The sequence below is a fragment of the Giraffa tippelskirchi genome, chromosome 1 (genome assembly GCF_054371585.1).
Source record: "Giraffa tippelskirchi isolate mGirTip1 chromosome 1, T2T-mGirTip1v1.2.pri, whole genome shotgun sequence".
In the NCBI taxonomy this organism is placed as follows: domain Eukaryota; kingdom Metazoa; phylum Chordata; class Mammalia; order Artiodactyla; family Giraffidae; genus Giraffa; species Giraffa tippelskirchi.
Window position 1 is genome coordinate 45,086,283 of NC_137275.1, and position 7,482 is coordinate 45,093,764.

Genomic DNA, 7,482 nt, shown 5'->3' on the forward strand with positions numbered 1-7,482 from the left:
GAATCTTCCTCAACAGCAGTACATGTGCTCTTTCCTTTTTCTGAGTTCTTAATGTATTCATTTGTCTTTTATTCCAAAATGTTGATTGAGTACCTAGCATTTGTCAGATGCTGGAGAATTTTTGTCAGATGCTCAATCCCTTGATTGAACTGACACAATCTTGCTATGGAATTTATAGTCTGGTGAGAGATGAGATTTTTGAAAACCACATACACAAACATGTAATTATACTATATATCCATAATGTAATATGTGAATGTATATAATTACAAACTATGATCAGTGCTATAAAGGAAATCTATGCAGTACTATGAAAACAAGTGGCTTAATCTACCCTTAAAGGCCAAAGAACACATCCCTGAGGAAATAAATGAAACCTGTGCTTAGAAATATAAAAGGAATATTATTTCATTTACTACTACATTATGCTGGGGGGATTTTTTTTTCCCCTATTGTTTAAGGAAGATAGAATCTGGTCTTGTTTTCCAAATTTCCCATGGAGATGCTGAGCCCTTCTGGGCATCAATCAAACCTTCTTCTGTATCTTCCATCCTGCCTCCACCATGTCAGGAACACGGCAGTGCTCAAGAAACCCTCAGTTCAGTCAACTGTAACTGAAGAATAGAATATAGTTTAATACCGCCACCACCAAAAGCGCTCAGCAAGAAAATACAGCTCCCTTTAGCCTCAGTGCTTAGTACTTTGGACTAACAAATGTTTTAATTGACAGGAAATTCAAATACATCTTCCAAGCATTTTATTATTGTTACAAGTTTTTGGAGGGATTGGAGTTCCCCTGGAGAGAAATCTAAGCTGGAGAGCTGGAAAAACCCAGGCTTTGTTACAACCTGGGACTTTCTCTTCACATGCTGTTTTTCTTCTACTCACAGTAACCTATATTTCAATATTCCCTCTGCAGCAAAGAATCAAGGAGCACCTGCAGACCTGTTCTCTTGTTCCTACCATAACAAATTGTTAATTATTCACAAATACTGCCAAATTGTTTTAACATGTCACTGAGGTCACTTGAGCAAGTCTCGACTTCTCTCATCCCCATCTCTCCTTTTTCCCCCTTCCCATCTTTCTTCCCTACCTTTTCTTTCTTTCCCTTACATGAATCTCTCTCCCTGTCTAACCTACCACCTCCCCTTCACAGGATGTAAAAATAATAAGACTTGATGATGCTGCATCATGACACAAAGCCTCTGGAGATCAGTGATTATGTGCTTAGAGACTTCCCCCTAGACTAGGGCTGTTCCTGCCTGGAGGTGCAGGAGATGGGGCTGGCCTCGAGTGGTCCCTGCATGTTTGTAGGAGCCTTTAAGGTACAAGCAAGGAAAGAAGGGCTGGTTGAACAAAAGGGAATTGATGTTCCTGTCCCGCATGGGAGAGGAGCAAATATCAAGGGAAGATAGTAATAATGAAATCAGTGGGAGCGGGCAGAGAGCAAGGTTGGAATGCAAAGAGAAAGCCCTCAATGGGAAATGAGCAAGGTATAGTTAGAGAGATTGGGTTAGAAAACAGGATTTTGAGAATTTCCCAGAGCCAAGGACATAAGAGAGAGAGAGCTTAGTCTTGAGCTGAGTGTGGAAGGGGGAATTGCTATTGAGGGTCCTTTATCCAGGAAAATTTTCCCCCCCAGCTTTATTGAGATAAAATTGACTTATAACATTGTGTATGTTAAAGGTTGTAAAGAGTTGAACATGACTGAGCGACTTTAAATGTAAATAAATGTAAGGTGTACAATGTTGTCAGTTTGATACGCTTGTATATTGTAAAATGATTATCATCATGGCCTTGGCTAATGTCTCCATCAGGTCACATGACAACCATGGCAGAATGAAGATGGAGTGTGTGCTTAACCGTAGAGTTCTAGATTCAGATGACCCAAGTTTGAATCCCGATCCTGCTTCTTAAGCTACATGACCTTGGGCAAGTGACCCACCTTCTCGAAGTCTCATTGCCCAATCTGTAAAATGGGGAGAATAGTGTGAACCTGGGCTTCCGAGGTGGCTCAGCAGTAAAGAATCTGCCTGCAATACAGGAGACACAGAAGACGTGAGTTCAGTCCCTGGGTCAGGAAGATCCTCTGCAGGAGGACGTGGCGACCCACTAAAGTACTCTTCCCTGGAGAATCCTATGAACAGAGGAGCCTGGCGGGCTACAGTCCGTAGGGTCGCAAAGAGTCGGACAAGATTCAAATGACTTAGCACACACACAGTATGAACGTACAGTGGCAATTGCCCAAGAAGAGGTAGCTGTTGTTATTTCTTCTTCTACTATTACTATTCTAACAATGTCTAGCATATGGTAGGTACTAAATTTTGTTGTTGTTGACTGTGGAAGGGCTATAGTGCTATCTATGAACAGTAAGGAAATGTTTTTCTCATAGGACAAAGTGCAACCAATCAGCTCAGACTTTAAACAGCTTCCTTCACATATTACAAACATTGGCTGGACATTAAAGAGTTTGTTTTAATCCTTGACAGTCCCCATGTGGCCACAGAGCACTGTCCTGTGCTTATTTTTCTGGAGGTCCTCCCATCTTACAATCCGGTTTGCTTCATTCTTTGGGAGCTACATGCTGCCAATGGAAACATCAGCATCCTCTTCCCTCAGGCAAGCAAGTTGTGAAATAGAAAGGAAAACAGCCCTCTCGACCTGCACTTAGATGCAACCTTGATTTTGGGCAGCCAGGAGCTGAGAGGCTGGACCTGTATGTTGATGGTCTCTGGGCAAAGTTCACAATTCTGATGACGTGGATTTCTATCAACAGCATGGTAAGAAAAGGGACTGCATATAATCTGCCCTCTCTACGACCCTGACGACATGACTGTTATGGCCACCCTTGCCAATTTGGATGACTAAAACCACTGAGAAGAAGCCTTAAATAAACTGAGGAGAGATGTCAAAATATTAGGATGGTCAGATCCCTTCTGGCATACTGTGCTGAATTTTGGAGACCATATTTTAAATGACTATCTTAAATTTGTCTCCCAAGGATAGCAATAAGATGAGAAAGATAGTGATAATTTATGGATCACAGCACGCAGATGTGTCAGGTACTGAATTAAGAGCTAAAAAACATTAACCAAGCATCACCCCATGAAATGTTTGCCGCTACCCCATAGAAGGGCTAGTGGTCCCCATGTGACAGACAGAAGCATAAGTACTAGAGAACTATCAAGTAGCTCTTCTAAAGTCACAGCTAAAAAGCTGTGAAGGTGAGTTACAACCTCAGGTCTGTTTCATTCCAAAGTCTTTCCTCTACAATTACAGAGATTTGAAACATGACCTTTCAGAAGGGGCTGGACATGCTTGAGAAAAGCTAAAATGGAGAAGAACTGACAAAGACAAGACATGCCACTTGTATTTGTTGTAAGAAAAATGCTTGTTTATATTTAGTCACAGACTTTGATTCTAGGATGGAAGCTTCTTAGAAACAGTTTCAACTTAATTTAAGTAGAAATTCTCTAACAGCCAGAGCTGACTTACAGAGAAACAGGTAGACTTGGGCATGTTCTGAAAGTTCCAGCATATTCAAGCAATGGCCCAGGCTTCTTCTGACAAGGAATGTGGTAGAGAGATCCTTGCATCAGATTATGGTCAGATCATAACTTTCAAGATCTCCTCAATACCAAGATCATGCAGTCCTAAGTCAGCATTTGCATTGTGTGTTATCATGTCATGCTACACACAGCACAGGCAAATTCTTGCATAGAGCAGTGTCTAAAGGAGGACTCCTCTGATCTTAAATGATAGAAGCCCCAACTCAAAGAGGCCTGAACAAGATATAATAAAAATGGAAATAAATAAACCAGTGGGAACATACTGGCTCAAGCAATTGACAAGAATGTGGCTATGGATGTGGCTAGAAATATCACTAGATCTAGGATCACTAATAGCTTCAAAATCTGACTTTCACATTTTTATCCCTCAGCTCTGTCCCAGCTCTCTTGAGTGACTCTCTCTTATAACATCAAGATGGCTTCCAGAAATTCTGGGGGCCTACATCCTTCTAGGTTCACAACCAGTAGAAGAAAAGAAAAGTTGGGCTGATTCTGTTTGTCCCAACATTTCCAATGAGTTCTGTGAGTCACTTTGATAAAACTGGCTTCAGGACTTATGATGTTCAGAAAAAGGGAAAGATCTGATTGACTTTGGCCAGACCCTATGTTAAATTCCCAGGAAAACCACGCAGACAGGATTGGGAAAAGAGCAGCTTTTTAAACTCATTCAGTAAACATCATTTTATTAAAAAAAATTAAATAATGCCATTTGCAGCAACAAAGTTGGACCTAGAGATTGTCATACTAAGTGAAGTAAATCAGAAAGACAAGTTTCATATGATATCACTTATATGTTAAATCTTTAAAAAATGATACAAATGAACTTATTTTTAAAACAGAAGTGTACTGTTATAAATAGAGTGGTTACCAGAGGGGAAAGGTTGTTGTTTAGTCACTAAGTCGTGTCCAACTCTTTTGCAACCCCATGGACTGTAGCCTGCCAGGCTCCTCTGTCCATGGGATTTTCCAGACAAGGATACTGGCCTGGATTGCCATTTCCTTCTGCAGGGGATCTTCCAGACCCAGAGACTGAACCCACATCTCCTGTATTGCCAGGTGGATTCTTTACCACTAAGCCACCAGTGAAGCTCCGAAGGGGAAAGTGGGGGAGGGATAAATTGAAAATTTGGGATTAACAGATATATACTTCTATATATAAAATAGGCAAACAACAAGGACCTACTGGATAACACAGGGAATAGAACTCAATATCCTGTTATAACCTATAATGGAAAATAATCTTATATATGTGTGTTCAGTTCAGTCGCTCAGTCATGTCTGACTCTTGGCGACCCCATGGACTGCCGCACACCAAGCCTCCCTGTCCATCACCAACTCCCAGAGTTTACTCAAACTCATGTCCATTGAGTTGGTGATGCCGTCCAGCCATCTCATCCTCTGTCGTCCCCTTCTCCTCCTGCCTTCAATCTTTATATATGTATGTGTGTATATACATATATACATTTATATATTACTGAATCACTTGGCTGTACACATCAAACACTGTGGATCAACCATATTTCAACTTGAGAAAACTGAGCAGTATTTAGTACCTACTATGTGAATAGGGCACTGTGCTGAGTACCAGTGAGCATGCTGTAGATGACTAAGAAACTTAAAGCTGTTGTATACAACAACTAAAGACAAGGATGGTTCATTTGTACTGAATGACATTTAGGAAGCAGATTATGGTCATCATTCTGCCTCTGTGTAGGAAATCTTATTTTTCTAATGTTTTGAAGTCTGGGGACCTTCTCACTGGTTCTTAGACAAGGCAGTTTTACTGTCCAGCCCGCACCTTCTGGGGGAAGTTTGACAGCGTCTGGAAACATCTTTGGTTGTCACAAGCAGAGGAATGCTCCTGGCATCTGGTGGGAGGAGGCCAGGGTACTGCTGAACTTCCTATGATATACAGGACAACTCCTGAAAACAAAATATCCAGCCCTAAATGCCAGTAGCACTGGGTTGAGAAACCCTGTTGTAGTGGAAACCCCATACACATGCATTTGCAATGTCCAGAAACTTCTCCATCACAGGTAAAACTCTATGGTACTCTACTAACTGATAGCACTATAGCATAGCTCTAAACTGGGAGAGGCATGCCACATTCAAGTTGGAACAAAGGGTAGAGAACCAGGCCTGGGTTTTGCTTCATGCAGAGGCACTGCTAGTAATTGCTCACAGGTGGTTGGTCACATACTCTCTCATTCCAATGAAACCATCCCCAGCTGGAATGCACGCTACATTACCTTCTAGCTTCCAGACTGATCACCCAACAATCAGTAACTCAAGAGACACTAGGAATTCATACCTGCTGGAAACTAGCCAGATAGTTAATGAATTGCACAGGGTTGCTGTCAAACACACGTCTTTAATTGGTCAGGAGACCTAACTTCATTTCAGAACTATTTGCTTGCCTCTAGGATGGGTGTTCCAGATGTCAAGGACAGAATCTTGTTGATGAGCCAGGCATTGTGCCAAAAATATTTGCTGGCAGCACTCCAAGGAATTGACTTCACACTCTTTGCAGTGGGCTAGAGTTGGCCAGTGGTCATATAAGCATTCTTATTGAATTTGTGCTGCACAGCCAGACCTCACAGTCCAGAAACTTCATCAGCTTACAATGGAACTCTGTCTCTACTATTACTTTAGGAAGTCTGAAACAGACTGGCAGACTGAAGGATGGAACGTGAAAAAAAAAAGACTGAAACTGTATTATTTCAAACCAGCATCCCCTCCTTCTGCCTTTCTGCCTCATTCTGAATTTGCAAAATCCTACCATAGTAAACTAATCCATAAGTAGGCAAAGATCATTACTTTAGACCAAACTGGGGTTTAGTCAAAATCCCCGACACAATCATTTAATTATTCAGTTTTGTCAAGAGTTCAGTCACTCAGTCGCGTCTGACTCTTTGCGACCCCATGGACTGCAGCACGCCAGGCTTCCCTGTCTATCCCCAACTCCTGGAGCTTGCTTAAATTCAACAGGGAAACAAATCAACTGTTTGACTAATTTAGCATTGATTTTACTTAAATCAGTAGTTCTCAATCTTGACTTACATTGGGACTACTTATGGAGCTTTTGTAAGTCCTAATACCCAAACCACTCCCTAAGAATCTGTAGAGGTGGAAACCAGGTACTTTTAAAGCTCTTCTGGTGATTCTAAAGTACTCCTGCCTGCATGTCCGTACTTCCCACTTTATGATCTGGTTATCATGAATGACTTAGGAGGCATAGACTAGCAGCATAACCTGGGCCTTACCACTAACAAAGGAAAAAGGAAGGTAAGAAGGAAGGAAGAGGGGGAGGAAGGGAGGGAGGAAATTCATTTCAGACCATTGCCATAGGTTCATTATACTTGGAATGTGGGTTTCATGTAAATATAACTTCGTCTCATTAACAAGAAAAAAGTAGCCGTTCAATTCTCTTGTGCACCAGTAATTCTGAAATGTCAAAGTGTTTTCCTACAGTTTATGCAATTGGAAAAGAAAATTATAAACATTTCAGACCAGATAGTGTGTCCAACCCTGAGATAGATCATTTTCTGGTATTACTACTTGTTTGCACATGTTAATAAAAATATTCGGTGACAGGCAACTGCATGGTGGTAGGGGATGTGGAGGGACTTTTCAATCTCATGTTAGTGAATTTAGGGGAGAACAGATGATTTCTATGTGTTTGTATTAGCCTTAACAAGAGACCGCAGTTCTCTTATGGATTCTTGGGTTCTCTTGGGTCATTAGAGCCAAGAGATGCCACCCACCTCCTAGAGCTTAGATTTTCCTAAAACCATGGGACATAAAGACGCAGGATGAACATTCTTCCTGCCTGATACTGGAGAGTTCTCTGGCAATTAGCCTCTCTGCAGGATTGAAAACTCCCCTTCAAAACTTCATAATTTTCTGCTTGAGA

The 7,482-nt window shown here is 41.4% G+C and overlaps 1 long non-coding RNA gene across 1 annotated transcript; it reads left to right on the top strand.

The window, feature by feature from the left end:
- Positions 1–1,243: 1,243 nt before the first annotated feature.
- Positions 1,244–4,291, top strand: LOC145520363 (uncharacterized). Its single transcript, XR_014064430.1, has 2 exons — positions 1,244–1,325; positions 1,818–4,291. It is a non-coding gene; the product is annotated as an uncharacterized LOC145520363 (long non-coding RNA).
- The last annotated feature ends 3,191 nt before the right edge of the window (positions 4,292–7,482 follow it).